The 13,902-nt window shown below is 73.6% G+C and overlaps 11 non-coding genes across 11 annotated transcripts; all 11 read right to left on the bottom strand.

The window, feature by feature from the left end:
* Positions 1 to 423: 423 nt before the first annotated feature.
* Positions 424 to 542, bottom strand: LOC131493769 (5S ribosomal RNA). Its single transcript, XR_009252854.1, has one exon. It is a non-coding gene; the product is annotated as a 5S ribosomal RNA (ribosomal RNA).
* Positions 543 to 1,662: 1,120 nt separating this feature from the next.
* LOC131493771 (5S ribosomal RNA) lies at positions 1,663 to 1,781 on the bottom strand. The gene has a single exon (XR_009252856.1). It is a non-coding gene; the product is annotated as a 5S ribosomal RNA (ribosomal RNA).
* Positions 1,782 to 2,905: 1,124 nt separating this feature from the next.
* Positions 2,906 to 3,024, bottom strand: LOC131493772 (5S ribosomal RNA). Its single transcript, XR_009252857.1, has one exon. It is a non-coding gene; the product is annotated as a 5S ribosomal RNA (ribosomal RNA).
* Positions 3,025 to 4,154: 1,130 nt separating this feature from the next.
* Positions 4,155 to 4,273, bottom strand: LOC131493773 (5S ribosomal RNA). Its single transcript, XR_009252858.1, has one exon. It is a non-coding gene; the product is annotated as a 5S ribosomal RNA (ribosomal RNA).
* Positions 4,274 to 5,403: 1,130 nt separating this feature from the next.
* On the bottom strand, positions 5,404 to 5,522 carry LOC131493774 (5S ribosomal RNA). The gene has a single exon (XR_009252859.1). It is a non-coding gene; the product is annotated as a 5S ribosomal RNA (ribosomal RNA).
* Positions 5,523 to 6,652: 1,130 nt separating this feature from the next.
* LOC131493775 (5S ribosomal RNA) lies at positions 6,653 to 6,771 on the bottom strand. Its single transcript, XR_009252860.1, has one exon. It is a non-coding gene; the product is annotated as a 5S ribosomal RNA (ribosomal RNA).
* Positions 6,772 to 7,902: 1,131 nt separating this feature from the next.
* LOC131493776 (5S ribosomal RNA) lies at positions 7,903 to 8,021 on the bottom strand. The gene has a single exon (XR_009252861.1). It is a non-coding gene; the product is annotated as a 5S ribosomal RNA (ribosomal RNA).
* Positions 8,022 to 9,154: 1,133 nt separating this feature from the next.
* LOC131493777 (5S ribosomal RNA) lies at positions 9,155 to 9,273 on the bottom strand. Its single transcript, XR_009252862.1, has one exon. It is a non-coding gene; the product is annotated as a 5S ribosomal RNA (ribosomal RNA).
* Positions 9,274 to 10,403: 1,130 nt separating this feature from the next.
* LOC131493778 (5S ribosomal RNA) lies at positions 10,404 to 10,522 on the bottom strand. The gene has a single exon (XR_009252863.1). It is a non-coding gene; the product is annotated as a 5S ribosomal RNA (ribosomal RNA).
* A 1,129-nt stretch (positions 10,523 to 11,651) lies between these two features.
* LOC131493779 (5S ribosomal RNA) lies at positions 11,652 to 11,770 on the bottom strand. Its single transcript, XR_009252864.1, has one exon. It is a non-coding gene; the product is annotated as a 5S ribosomal RNA (ribosomal RNA).
* A 1,126-nt stretch (positions 11,771 to 12,896) lies between these two features.
* LOC131493780 (5S ribosomal RNA) lies at positions 12,897 to 13,015 on the bottom strand. The gene has a single exon (XR_009252865.1). It is a non-coding gene; the product is annotated as a 5S ribosomal RNA (ribosomal RNA).
* Between the last annotated feature and the right edge of the window lie 887 nt (positions 13,016 to 13,902).

Raw genomic sequence — 13,902 nt, forward strand, 5'->3', positions numbered from 1 at the left:
CAGCCTCCGGTCCCGCCCTCACCGCACACCCCCCCACCCCTCCGTGCGGGTGCGGGTGCCGGTGTGGGTGGTGTCTCAGGAAAGGTGCAAAGCTGGGACGTGGCTTCCAGCCGGTGCAGTGGGATCTGGCCGGGTGCGGGGAGCGGGGAGCGTGCACCTCGTGAAGTGCCGGGTGGGGGGGGAGGGGGGGGGTTGTGTGCGGGCTTGGGGTGCGTGGCGGGGCGGGGCGGGGCGGGGCCGGGCCAGGCCAGGCCAGGCTGCTTTGCTGGCCCGGGAGGGGCAGAGGGATCCGTGGCTGGGATGTGTTTGGCCCCAGCAGCCGCGCTCCCTGGGGAGAGAGGGACCCAGGGAGGGAGGGGGGAGGGGCGGCGGGCGCCAAAGGAGAGGTCAAGGAGGCCAAAGGCCAAAGGCCAAAAGCGAAAAAGCCTACAGCACCCGGTATTCCCAGGCGGTCTCCCATCCAAGTACTAACCAGGCCCGACCCTGCTTAGCTTCCGAGATCAGACGAGATCGGGCGCGTTCAGGGTGGTATGGCCGTAGACGCGGGCGGCTGGCGCTGGGCGCCTCAAGAGCCTGCTCCACGCGTCCCCAGCCCAGCGGGTGCGGCGCTTCACCCGTGCACGCACCTGCCTGCCTGCCTGCCTGCCGCCGCCCTCCGCCGCGGGCCCCGGGCGGGTGGCGGAGGCCGCGCAAGAGGACCCTGGCAAGGCGCTGAGGCGCAAGCCCCGGCGTTCTCCGATCCCGGGACTCTTGCAGGCCGCTCCCGGCTTGGCCCCACGCCCGCCTCCGCTTCCATCCGGCACCGCACCGGACCGCACGTCACCGCACCAGGTCGGGCTACTCACTGGCAAGAGGGTGGAAGCGAGCGTGGGGCATCCGGCCGGCCGTGCCTTCCGGGGCCCGCCCCGCCGGGGTGTCGGCGCCTCCTCCCCAGCCCCAGGGCGAGCGCAGCCAGCCACCCGGCCTTCTCCTCCCGTCTGCCCCACCTGGTGCATACCCACCCCGGAGGCGCCAGCGCCCCCAGTGAACATCAACAGCCCGAGCCCGCTGCCCTAGCGGGGCCTCGCGAAATGCCAGGGACCCTGCCTGGGGATGAGGGCTCGAGGGAGGGGAGAGGTCCAGGACCCAGGGAGCCCAGGCGTGTGGCGGAGTGGGAGTCTGGGGTCTCGCGGCCCCGCCCGCCCGCTCCTGGTTCTCGCATCCACCCACCCAGCCCCCACCCTCCAGTCCCCGGGCGCCAGCCTCCGGTCCCGCCCTCACCGCACACCCCCCCCACCCCTCCGTGCGGGTGCGGGTGCCGGTGTGGGTGGTGTCTCAGGAAAGGTGCAAAGCTGGGACGTGGCTTCCAGCCGGTGCAGTGGGATCTGGCCGGGTGCGGGGAGCGGGGAGCGTGCCCCTCGTGAAGTGCCGGGTGGGGGGGGAGGGGGGGGGTTGTGTGCGGGCTTGGGGTGCGTGGCGGGGCGGGGCGGGGCGGGGCCGGGCCAGGCCAGGCCAGGCTGCTTTGCTGGCCCGGGAGGGGCAGAGGGATCCGTGGCTAGGATGTGTTTGGCCCCAGCAGCCGCGCTCCCTGGGGAGAGAGGGACCCAGGGAGGGAGGGGGGAGGGGCGGCGGGCGCCAAAGGAGAGGTCAAGGAGGCCAAAGGCCAAAGGCCAAAAGCGAAAAAGCCTACAGCACCCGGTATTCCCAGGCGGTCTCCCATCCAAGTACTAACCAGGCCCGACCCTGCTTAGCTTCCGAGATCAGACGAGATCGGGCGCGTTCAGGGTGGTATGGCCGTAGACGCGGGCGGCTGGCGCTGGGCGCCTCAAGAGCCTGCTCCACGCGTCCCCAGCCCAGCGGGTGCGGCGCTTCACCCGTGCACGCACCTGCCTGCCTGCCTGCCTGCCTGCCGCCGCCCTCCGCCGCGGGCCCCGGGCGGGTGGTGGAGGCCGCGCAAGAGGACCCTGGCAAGGCGCTGAGGCGCAAGCCCCGGCGTTCTCCGATCCCGGGACTCTTGCAGGCCGCTCCCGGCTTGGCCCCACGCCCGCCTCCGCTTCCATCCGGCACCGCACCGGACCGCACGTCACCGCACCAGGTCGGGCTACTCACTGGCAAGAGGGTGGAAGCGAGCGTGGGGCATCCGGCCGGCCGTGCCTTCCGGGGCCCGCCCCGCCGGGGTGTCGGCGCCTCCTCCCCAGCCCCAGGGCGAGCGCAGCCAGCCACCCGGCCTTCTCCTCCCGTCTGCCCCACCTGGTGCATACCCACCCCGGAGGCGCCAGCGCCCCCAGTGAACATCAACAGCCCGAGCCCGCTGCCCTAGCGGGGCCTCGCGAAATGCCAGGGACCCTGCCTGGGGATGAGGGCTCGAGGGAGGGGAGAGGTCCAGGACCCAGGGAGCCCAGGCGTGTGGCGGAGTGGGAGTCTGGGGTCTCGCGGCCCCGCCCGCCCGCTCCTGGTTCTCGCATCCACCCACCCAGCCCCCACCCTCCAGTCCCCGGGCGCCAGCCTCCGGTCCCGCCCTCACCGCACACCCCCCCACCCCTCCGTGCGGGTGCGGGTGCCGGTGTGGGTGGTGTCTCAGGAAAGGTGCAAAGCTGGGACGTGGCTTCCAGCCGGTGCAGTGGGATCTGGCCGGGTGCGGGGAGCGGGGAGCGTGCCCCTCGTGAAGTGCCGGGTGGGGGGGGAGGGGGGGGGTTGTGTGCGGGCTTGGGGTGCGTGGCGGGGCGGGGCGGGGCGGGGCCGGGCCAGGCCAGGCCAGGCTGCTTTGCTGGCCCGGGAGGGGCAGAGGGATCCGTGGCTGGGATGTGTTTGGCCCCAGCAGCCGCGCTCCCTGGGGAGAGAGGGACCCAGGGAGGGAGGGGGGGAGGGGCGGCGGGCGCCAAAGGAGAGGTCAAGGAGGCCAAAGGCCAAAGGCCAAAAGCGAAAAAGCCTACAGCACCCGGTATTCCCAGGCGGTCTCCCATCCAAGTACTAACCAGGCCCGACCCTGCTTAGCTTCCGAGATCAGACGAGATCGGGCGCGTTCAGGGTGGTATGGCCGTAGACGCGGGCGGCTGGCGCTGGGCGCCTCAAGAGCCTGCTCCACGCGTCCCCAGCCCAGCGGGTGCGGCGCTTCACCCGTGCACGCGCCTGCCTGCCTGCCTGCCTGCCTGCCGCCGCCCTCCGCCGCGGGCCCCGGGCGGGTGGCGGAGGCCGCGCAAGAGGACCCTGGCAAGGCGCTGAGGCGCAAGCCCCGGCGTTCTCCGATCCCGGGACTCTTGCAGGCCGCTCCCGGCTTGGCCCCACGCCCGCCTCCGCTTCCATCCGGCACCGCACCGGACCGCACGTCACCGCACCAGGTCGGGCTACTCACTGGCAAGAGGGTGGAAGCGAGCGTGGGGCATCCGGCCGGCCGTGCCTTCCGGGGCCCGCCCCGCCGGGGTGTCGGCGCCTCCTCCCCAGCCCCAGGGCGAGCGCAGCCAGCCACCCGGCCTTCTCCTCCCGTCTGCCCCACCTGGTGCATACCCACCCCGGAGGCGCCAGCGCCCCCAGTGAACATCAACAGCCCGAGCCCGCTGCCCTAGCGGGGCCTCGCGAAATGCCAGGGACCCTGCCTGGGGATGAGGGCTCGAGGGAGGGGAGAGGTCCAGGACCCAGGGAGCCCAGGCGTGTGGCGGAGTGGGAGTCTGGGGTCTCGCGGCCCCGCCCGCCCGCTCCTGGTTCTCGCATCCACCCACCCAGCCCCCACCCTCCAGTCCCCGGGCGCCAGCCTCCGGTCCCGCCCTCACCGCACACCCCCCCACCCCTCCGTGCGGGTGCGGGTGCCGGTGTGGGTGGTGTCTCAGGAAAGGTGCAAAGCTGGGACGTGGCTTCCAGCCGGTGCAGTGGGATCTGGCCGGGTGCGGGGAGCGGGGAGCGGGGAGCGTGCCCCTCGTGAAGTGCCGGGTGGGGGGGGAGGGGGGGATTGTGTGCGGGCTTGGGGTGCGTGGCGGGGCGGGGCGGGGCGGGGCCGGGCCAGGCCAGGCCAGGCTGCTTTGCTGGCCCGGGAGGGGCAGAGGGATCCGTGGCTGGGATGTGTTTGGCCCCAGCAGCCGCGCTCCCTGGGGAGAGAGGGACCCAGGGAGGGAGGGGGGGAGGGGCGGCGGGCGCCAAAGGAGAGGTCAAGGAGGCCAAAGGCCAAAGGCCAAAAGCGAAAAAGCCTACAGCACCCGGTATTCCCAGGCGGTCTCCCATCCAAGTACTAACCAGGCCCGACCCTGCTTAGCTTCCGAGATCAGACGAGATCGGGCGCGTTCAGGGTGGTATGGCCGTAGACGCGGGCGGCTGGCGCTGGGCGCCTCAAGAGCCTGCTCCACGCGTCCCCAGCCCAGCGGGTGCGGCGCTTCACCCGTGCACGCGCCTGCCTGCCTGCCTGCCTGCCTGCCGCCGCCCTCCGCCGCGGGCCCCGGGCGGGTGGCGGAGGCCGCGCAAGAGGACCCTGGCAAGGCGCTGAGGCGCAAGCCCCGGCGTTCTCCGATCCCGGGACTCTTGCAGGCCGCTCCCGGCTTGGCCCCACGCCCGCCTCCGCTTCCATCCGGCACCGCACCGGACCGCACGTCACCGCACCAGGTCGGGCTACTCACTGGCAAGAGGGTGGAAGCGAGCGTGGGGCATCCGGCCGGCCGTGCCTTCCGGGGCCCGCCCCGCCGGGGTGTCGGCGCCTCCTCCCCAGCCCCAGGGCGAGCGCAGCCAGCCACCCGGCCTTCTCCTCCCGTCTGCCCCACCTGGTGCATACCCACCCCGGAGGCGCCAGCGCCCCCAGTGAACATCAACAGCCCGAGCCCGCTGCCCTAGCGGGGCCTCGCGAAATGCCAGGGACCCTGCCTGGGGATGAGGGCTCGAGGGAGGGGAGAGGTCCAGGACCCAGGGAGCCCAGGCGTGTGGCGGAGTGGGAGTCTGGGGTCTCCGGGCCCCGCCCGCCCGCTCCTGGTTCTCGCATCCACCCACCCAGCCCCCACCCTCCAGTCCCCGGGCGCCAGCCTCCGGTCCCGCCCTCAACGCACACCCCCCCACCCCTCCGTGCGGGTGCGGGTGCCGGTGTGGGTGGTGTCTCAGGAAAGGTGCAAAGCTGGGACGTGGCTTCCAGCCGGTGCAGTGGGATCTGGCCGGGTGCGGGGAGCGGGGAGCGGGGAGCGTGCCCCTCGTGAAGTGCCGGGTGGGGGGGGAGGGGGGGATTGTGTGCGGGCTTGGGGTGCGTGGCGGGGCGGGGCGGGGCGGGGCCGGGCCAGGCCAGGCCAGGCTGCTTTGCTGGCCCGGGAGGGGCAGAGGGATCCGTGGCTGGGATGTGTTTGGCCCCAGCAGCCGCGCTCCCTGGGGAGAGAGGGACCCAGGGAGGGAGGGGGGGAGGGGCGGCGGGCGCCAAAGGAGAGGTCAAGGAGGCCAAAGGCCAAAGGCCAAAAGCGAAAAAGCCTACAGCACCCGGTATTCCCAGGCGGTCTCCCATCCAAGTACTAACCAGGCCCGACCCTGCTTAGCTTCCGAGATCAGACGAGATCGGGCGCGTTCAGGGTGGTATGGCCGTAGACGCGGGCGGCTGGCGCTGGGCGCCTCAAGAGCCTGCTCCACGCGTCCCCAGCCCAGCGGGTGCGGCGCTTCACCCGTGCACGCGCCTGCCTGCCTGCCTGCCTGCCTGCCGCCGCCCTCCGCCGCGGGCCCCGGGCGGGTGGTGGAGGCCGCGCAAGAGGACCCTGGCAAGGCGCTGAGGCGCAAGCCCCGGCGTTCTCCGATCCCGGGACTCTTGCAGGCCGCTCCCGGCTTGGCCCCACGCCCGCCTCCGCTTCCATCCGGCACCGCACCGGACCGCACGTCACCGCACCAGGTCGGGCTACTCACTGGCAAGAGGGTGGAAGCGAGCGTGGGGCATCCGGCCGGCCGTGCCTTCCGGGGCCCGCCCCGCCGGGGTGTCGGCGCCTCCTCCCCAGCCCCAGGGCGAGCGCAGCCAGCCACCCGGCCTTCTCCTCCCGTCTGCCCCACCTGGTGCATACCCACCCCGGAGGCGCCAGCGCCCCCAGTGAACATCAACAGCCCGAGCCCGCTGCCCTAGCGGGGCCTCGCGAAATGCCAGGGACCCTGCCTGGGGATGAGGGCTCGAGGGAGGGGAGAGGTCCAGGACCCAGGGAGCCCAGGCGTGTGGCGGAGTGGGAGTCTGGGGTCTCGCGGCCCCGCCCGCCCGCTCCTGGTTCTCGCATCCACCCACCCAGCCCCCACCCTCCAGTCCCCGGGCGCCAGCCTCCGGTCCCGCCCTCACCGCACACCCCCCCACCCCTCCGTGCGGGTGCGGGTGCCGGTGTGGGTGGTGTCTCAGGAAAGGTGCAAAGCTGGGACGTGGCTTCCAGCCGGTGCAGTGGGATCTGGCCGGGTGCGGGGAGCGGGGAGCGGGGAGCGTGCCCCTCGTGAAGTGCCGGGTGGGGGGGGAGGGGGGGGGGTGTGTGCGGGCTTGGGGTGCGTGGCGGGGCGGGGCGGGGCGGGGCCGGGCCAGGCCAGGCCAGGCTGCTTTGCTGGCCCGGGAGGGGCAGAGGGATCCGTGGCTGGGATGTGTTTGGCCCCAGCAGCCGCGCTCCCTGGGGAGAGAGGGACCCAGGGAGGGAGGGGGGAGGGGCGGCGGGCGCCAAAGGAGAGGTCAAGGAGGCCAAAGGCCAAAGGCCAAAAGCGAAAAAGCCTACAGCACCCGGTATTCCCAGGCGGTCTCCCATCCAAGTACTAACCAGGCCCGACCCTGCTTAGCTTCCGAGATCAGACGAGATCGGGCGCGTTCAGGGTGGTATGGCCGTAGACGCGGGCGGCTGGCGCTGGGCGCCTCAAGAGCCTGCTCCACGCGTCCCCAGCCCAGCGGGTGCGGCGCTTCACCCGTGCACGCGCCTGCCTGCCTGCCTGCCTGCCTGCCGCCGCCCTCCGCCGCGGGCCCCGGGCGGGTGGCGGAGGCCGCGCAAGAGGACCCTGGCAAGGCGCTGAGGCGCAAGCCCCGGCGTTCTCCGATCCCGGGACTCTTGCAGGCCGCTCCCGGCTTGGCCCCACGCCCGCCTCCGCTTCCATCCGGCACCGCACCGGACCGCACGTCACCGCACCAGGTCGGGCTACTCACTGGCAAGAGGGTGGAAGCGAGCGTGGGGCATCCGGCCGGCCGTGCCTTCCGGGGCCCGCCCCGCCGGGGTGTCGGCGCCTCCTCCCCAGCCCCAGGGCGAGCGCAGCCAGCCACCCGGCCTTCTCCTCCCGTCTGCCCCACCTGGTGCATACCCACCCCGGAGGCGCCAGCGCCCCCAGTGAACATCAACAGCCCGAGCCCGCTGCCCTAGCGGGGCCTCGCGAAATGCCAGGGACCCTGCCTGGGGATGAGGGCTCGAGGGAGGGGAGAGGTCCAGGACCCAGGGAGCCCAGGCGTGTGGCGGAGTGGGAGTCTGGGGTCTCGCGGCCCCGCCCGCCCGCTCCTGGTTCTGGCATCCACCCACCCAGCCCCCACCCTCCAGTCCCCGGGCGCCAGCCTCCGGTCCCGCCCTCACCGCACACCCCCCCACCCCTCCGTGCGGGTGCGGGTGCCGGTGTGGGTGGTGTCTCAGGAAAGGTGCAAAGCTGGGACGTGGCTTCCAGCCGGTGCAGTGGGATCTGGCCGGGTGCGGGGAGCGGGGAGCGGGGAGCGTGCCCCTCGTGAAGTGCCGGGTGGGGGGGGAGGGGGGGGGTTGTGTGCGGGCTTGGGGTGCGTGGCGGGGCGGGGCGGGGCGGGGCCGGGCCAGGCCAGGCCAGGCTGCTTTGCTGGCCCGGGAGGGGCAGAGGGATCCGTGGCTGGGATGTGTTTGGCCCCAGCAGCCGCGCTCCCTGGGGAGAGAGGGACCCAGGGAGGGAGGGGGGGAGGGGCGGCGGGCGCCAAAGGAGAGGTCAAGGAGGCCAAAGGCCAAAGGCCAAAAGCGAAAAAGCCTACAGCACCCGGTATTCCCAGGCGGTCTCCCATCCAAGTACTAACCAGGCCCGACCCTGCTTAGCTTCCGAGATCAGACGAGATCGGGCGCGTTCAGGGTGGTATGGCCGTAGACGCGGGCGGCTGGCGCTGGGCGCCTCAAGAGCCTGCTCCACGCGTCCCCAGCCCAGCGGGTGCGGCGCTTCACCCGTGCACGCGCCTGCCTGCCTGCCTGCCTGCCTGCCGCCGCCCTCCGCCGCGGGCCCCGGGCGGGTGGCGGAGGCCGCGCAAGAGGACCCTGGCAAGGCGCTGAGGCGCAAGCCCCGGCGTTCTCCGATCCCGGGACTCTTGCAGGCCGCTCCCGGCTTGGCCCCACGCCCGCCTCCGCTTCCATCCGGCACCGCACCGGACCGCACGTCACCGCACCAGGTCGGGCTACTCACTGGCAAGAGGGTGGAAGCGAGCGTGGGGCATCCGGCCGGCCGTGCCTTCCGGGGCCCGCCCCGCCGGGGTGTCGGCGCCTCCTCCCCAGCCCCAGGGCGAGCGCAGCCAGCCACCCGGCCTTCTCCTCCCGTCTGCCCCACCTGGTGCATACCCACCCCGGAGGCGCCAGCGCCCCCAGTGAACATCAACAGCCCGAGCCCGCTGCCCTAGCGGGGCCTCGCGAAATGCCAGGGACCCTGCCTGGGGATGAGGGCTCGAGGGAGGGGAGAGGTCCAGGACCCAGGGAGCCCAGGCGTGTGGCGGAGTGGGAGTCTGGGGTCTCGCGGCCCCGCCCGCCCGCTCCTGGTTCTCGCATCCACCCACCCAGCCCCCACCCTCCAGTCCCCGGGCGCCAGCCTCCGGTCCCGCCCTCACCGCACACCCCCCCACCCCTCCGTGCGGGTGCGGGTGCCGGTGTGGGTGGTGTCTCAGGAAAGGTGCAAAGCTGGGACGTGGCTTCCAGCCGGTGCAGTGGGATCTGGCCGGGTGCGGGGAGCGGGGAGCGGGGAGCGTGCCCCTCGTGAAGTGCCGGGTGGGGGGGGAGGGGGGGGGGGGTGTGTGCGGGCTTGGGGTGCGTGGCGGGGCGGGGCGGGGCGGGGCCGGGCCAGGCCAGGCCAGGCTGCTTTGCTGGCCCGGGAGGGGCAGAGGGATCCGTGGCTGGGATGTGTTTGGCCCCAGCAGCCGCGCTCCCTGGGGAGAGAGGGACCCAGGGAGGGAGGGGGGGAGGGGCGGCGGGCGCCAAAGGAGAGGTCAAGGAGGCCAAAGGCCAAAGGCCAAAAGCGAAAAAGCCTACAGCACCCGGTATTCCCAGGCGGTCTCCCATCCAAGTACTAACCAGGCCCGACCCTGCTTAGCTTCCGAGATCAGACGAGATCGGGCGCGTTCAGGGTGGTATGGCCGTAGACGCGGGCGGCTGGCGCTGGGCGCCTCAAGAGCCTGCTCCACGCGTCCCCAGCCCAGCGGGTGCGGCGCTTCACCCGTGCACGCGCCTGCCTGCCTGCCTGCCTGCCTGCCGCCGCCCTCCGCCGCGGGCCCCGGGCGGGTGGCGGAGGCCGCGCAAGAGGACCCTGGCAAGGCGCTGAGGCGCAAGCCCCGGCGTTCTCCGATCCCGGGACTCTTGCAGGCCGCTCCCGGCTTGGCCCCACGCCCGCCTCCGCTTCCATCCGGCACCGCACCGGACCGCACGTCACCGCACCAGGTCGGGCTACTCACTGGCAAGAGGGTGGAAGCGAGCGTGGGGCATCCGGCCGGCCGTGCCTTCCGGGGCCCGCCCCGCCGGGGTGTCGGCGCCTCCTCCCCAGCCCCAGGGCGAGCGCAGCCAGCCACCCGGCCTTCTCCTCCCGTCTGCCCCACCTGGTGCATACCCACCCCGGAGGCGCCAGCGCCCCCAGTGAACATCAACAGCCCGAGCCCGCTGCCCTAGCGGGGCCTCGCGAAATGCCAGGGACCCTGCCTGGGGATGAGGGCTCGAGGGAGGGGAGAGGTCCAGGACCCAGGGAGCCCAGGCGTGTGGCGGAGTGGGAGTCTGGGGTCTCCGGGCCCCGCCCGCCCGCTCCTGGTTCTCGCATCCACCCACCCAGCCCCCACCCTCCAGTCCCCGGGCGCCAGCCTCCGGTCCCGCCCTCAACGCACACCCCCCCACCCCTCCGTGCGGGTGCGGGTGCCGGTGTGGGTGGTGTCTCAGGAAAGGTGCAAAGCTGGGACGTGGCTTCCAGCCGGTGCAGTGGGATCTGGCCGGGTGCGGGGAGCGGGGAGCGGGGAGCGTGCCCCTCGTGAAGTGCCGGGTGGGGGGGGAGGGGGGGATTGTGTGCGGGCTTGGGGTGCGTGGCGGGGCGGGGCGGGGCGGGGCCGGGCCAGGCCAGGCCAGGCTGCTTTGCTGGCCCGGGAGGGGCAGAGGGATCCGTGGCTGGGATGTGTTTGGCCCCAGCAGCCGGGCTCCCTGGGGAGAGAGGGACCCAGGGAGGGAGGGGGGGAGGGGCGGCGGGCGCCAAAGGAGAGGTCAAGGAGGCCAAAGGCCAAAGGCCAAAAGCGAAAAAGCCTACAGCACCCGGTATTCCCAGGCGGTCTCCCATCCAAGTACTAACCAGGCCCGACCCTGCTTAGCTTCCGAGATCAGACGAGATCGGGCGCGTTCAGGGTGGTATGGCCGTAGACGCGGGCGGCTGGCGCTGGGCGCCTCAAGAGCCTGCTCCACGCGTCCCCAGCCCAGCGGGTGCGGCGCTTCACCCGTGCACGCGCCTGCCTGCCTGCCTGCCTGCCTGCCGCCGCCCTCCGCCGCGGGCCCCGGGCGGGTGGTGGAGGCCGCGCAAGAGGACCCTGGCAAGGCGCTGAGGCGCAAGCCCCGGCGTTCTCCGATCCCGGGACTCTTGCAGGCCGCTCCCGGCTTGGCCCCACGCCCGCCTCCGCTTCCATCCGGCACCGCACCGGACCGCACGTCACCGCACCAGGTCGGGCTACTCACTGGCAAGAGGGTGGAAGCGAGCGTGGGGCATCCGGCCGGCCGTGCCTTCCGGGGCCCGCCCCGCCGGGGTGTCGGCGCCTCCTCCCCAGCCCCAGGGCGAGCGCAGCCAGCCACCCGGCCTTCTCCTCCCGTCTGCCCCACCTGGTGCATACCCACCCCGGAGGCGCCAGCGCCCCCAGTGAACATCAACAGCCCGAGCCCGCTGCCCTAGCGGGGCCTCGCGAAATGCCAGGGACCCTGCCTGGGGATGAGGGCTCGAGGGAGGGGAGAGGTCCAGGACCCAGGGAGCCCAGGCGTGTGGCGGAGTGGGAGTCTGGGGTCTCGCGGCCCCGCCCGCCCGCTCCTGGTTCTCGCATCCACCCACCCAGCCCCCACCCTCCAGTCCCCGGGCGCCAGCCTCCGGTCCCGCCCTCACCGCACACCCCCCCACCCCTCCGTGCGGGTGCGGGTGCCGGTGTGGGTGGTGTCTCAGGAAAGGTGCAAAGCTGGGACGTGGCTTCCAGCCGGTGCAGTGGGATCTGGCCGGGTGCGGGGAGCGGGGAGCGGGGAGCATGCCCCTCGTGAAGTGCCGGGTGGGGGGGGAGGGGGGGGTGTGTGCGGGCTTGGGGTGCGTGGCGGGGCGGGGCGGGGCGGGGCCGGGCCAGGCCAGGCCAGGCTGCTTTGCTGGCCCGGGAGGGGCAGAGGGATCCGTGGCTGGGATGTGTTTGGCCCCAGCAGCCGCGCTCCCTGGGGAGAGAGGGACCCAGGGAGGGAGGGGGGGAGGGGCGGCGGGCGCCAAAGGAGAGGTCAAGGAGGCCAAAGGCCAAAGGCCAAAAGCGAAAAAGCCTACAGCACCCGGTATTCCCAGGCGGTCTCCCATCCAAGTACTAACCAGGCCCGACCCTGCTTAGCTTCCGAGATCAGACGAGATCGGGCGCGTTCAGGGTGGTATGGCCGTAGACGCGGGCGGCTGGCGCTGGGCGCCTCAAGAGCCTGCTCCACGCGTCCCCAGCCCAGCGGGTGCGGCGCTTCACCCGTGCACGCGCCTGCCTGCCTGCCTGCCTGCCGCCGCCCTCCGCCGCGGGCCCCGGGCGGGTGGCAGAGGCCGCGCAAGAGGACCCTGGCAAGGCGCTGAGGCGCAAGCCCCGGCGTTCTCCGATCCCGGGACTCTTGCAGGCCGCTCCCGGCTTGGCCCCACGCCCGCCTCCGCTTCCATCCGGCACCGCACCGGACCGCACGTCACCGCACCAGGTCGGGCTACTCACTGGCAAGAGGGTGGAAGCGAGCGTGGGGCATCCGGCCGGCCGTGCCTTCCGGGGCCCGCCCCGCCGGGGTGTCGGCGCCTCCTCCCCAGCCCCAGGGCGAGCGCAGCCAGCCACCCGGCCTTCTCCTCCCGTCTGCCCCACCTGGTGCATACCCACCCCGGAGGCGCCAGCGCCCCCAGTGAACATCAACAGCCCGAGCCCGCTGCCCTAGCGGGGCCTCGCGAAATGCCAGGGACCCTGCCTGGGGATGAGGGCTCGAGGGAGGGGAGAGGTCCAGGACCCAGGGAGCCCAGGCGTGTGGCGGAGTGGGAGTCTGGGGTCTCGCGGCCCCGCCCGCCCGCTCCTGGTTCTCGCATCCACCCACCCAGCCCCCACCCTCCAGTCCCCGGGCGCCAGCCTCCGGTCCCGCCCTCACCGCACACCCCCCCACCCGTCCGTGCGGGTGCGGGTGCCGGTGTGGGTGGTGTCTCAGGAAAGGTGCAAAGCTGGGACGTGGCTTCCAGCCGGTGCAGTGGGATCTGGCCGGGTGCGGGGAGCGGGGAGCGGGGAGCGTGCCCCTCGTGAAGTGCCGGGTGGGGGGGGAGGGGGGGGGTTGTGTGCGGGCTTGGGGTGCGTGGCGGGGCGGGGCGGGGCGGGGCCGGGCCAGGCCAGGCCAGGCTGCTTTGCTGGCCCGGGAGGGGCAGAGGGATCCGTGGCTGGGATGTGTTTGGCCCCAGCAGCCGCGCTCCCTGGGGAGAGAGGGACCCAGGGAGGGAGGGGGGAGGGGCGGCGGGCGCCAAAGGAGAGGTCAAGGAGGCCAAAGGCCAAAGGCCAAAAGCGAAAAAGCCTACAGCACCCGGTATTCCCAGGCGGTCTCCCATCCAAGTACTAACCAGGCCCGACCCTGCTTAGCTTCCGAGATCAGACGAGATCGGGCGCGTTCAGGGTGGTATGGCCGTAGACGCGGGCGGCTGGCGCTGGGCGCCTCAAGAGCCTGCTCCACGCGTCCCCAGCCCAGCGGGTGCGGCGCTTCACCCGTGCACGCGCCTGCCTGCCTGCCTGCCTGCCTGCCGCCGCCCTCCGCCGCGGGCCCCGGGCGGGTGGCGGAGGCCGCGCAAGAGGACCCTGGCAAGGCGCTGAGGCGCAAGCCCCGGCGTTCTCCGATCCCGGGACTCTTGCAGGCCGCTCCCGGCTTGGCCCCACGCCCGCCTCCGCTTCCATCCGGCACCGCACCGGACCGCACGTCACCGCACCAGGTCGGGCTACTCACTGGCAAGAGGGTGGAAGCGAGCGTGGGGCATCCGGCCGGCCGTGCCTTCCGGGGCCCGCCCCGCCGGGGTGTCGGCGCCTCCTCCCCAGCCCCAGGGCGAGCGCAGCCAGCCACCCGGCCTTCTCCTCCCGTCTGCCCCACCTGGTGCATACCCACCCCGGAGGCGCCAGCGCCCCCAGTGAACATCAACAGCCCGAGCCCGCTGCCCTAGCGGGGCCTCGCGAAATGCCAGGGACCCTGCCTGGGGATGAGGGCTCGAGGGAGGGGAGAGGTCCAGGACCCAGGGAGCCCAGGCGTGTGGCGGAGTGGGAGTCTGGGGTCTCGCGGCCCCGCCCGCCCGCTCCTGGTTCTGGCATCCACCCACCCAGCCCCCACCCTCCAGTCCCCGGGCGCCAGCCTCCGGTCCCGCCCTCACCGCACACCCCCCCACCCCTCCGTGCGGGTGCGGGTGCCGGTGTGGGTGGTGTCTCAGGAAAGGTGCAAAGCTGGGACGTGGCTTCCAGCCGGTGCAGTGGGATCTGGCCGGGTGCGGGGAGCGGGGAGCGGGGAGCGTGCCCCTCGTGAAGTGCCGGGTGGGGGG

This window comes from Neofelis nebulosa, chromosome 13 (assembly GCF_028018385.1).
Source record: "Neofelis nebulosa isolate mNeoNeb1 chromosome 13, mNeoNeb1.pri, whole genome shotgun sequence".
NCBI classification, from domain to species: Eukaryota; Metazoa; Chordata; class Mammalia; order Carnivora; family Felidae; genus Neofelis; species Neofelis nebulosa.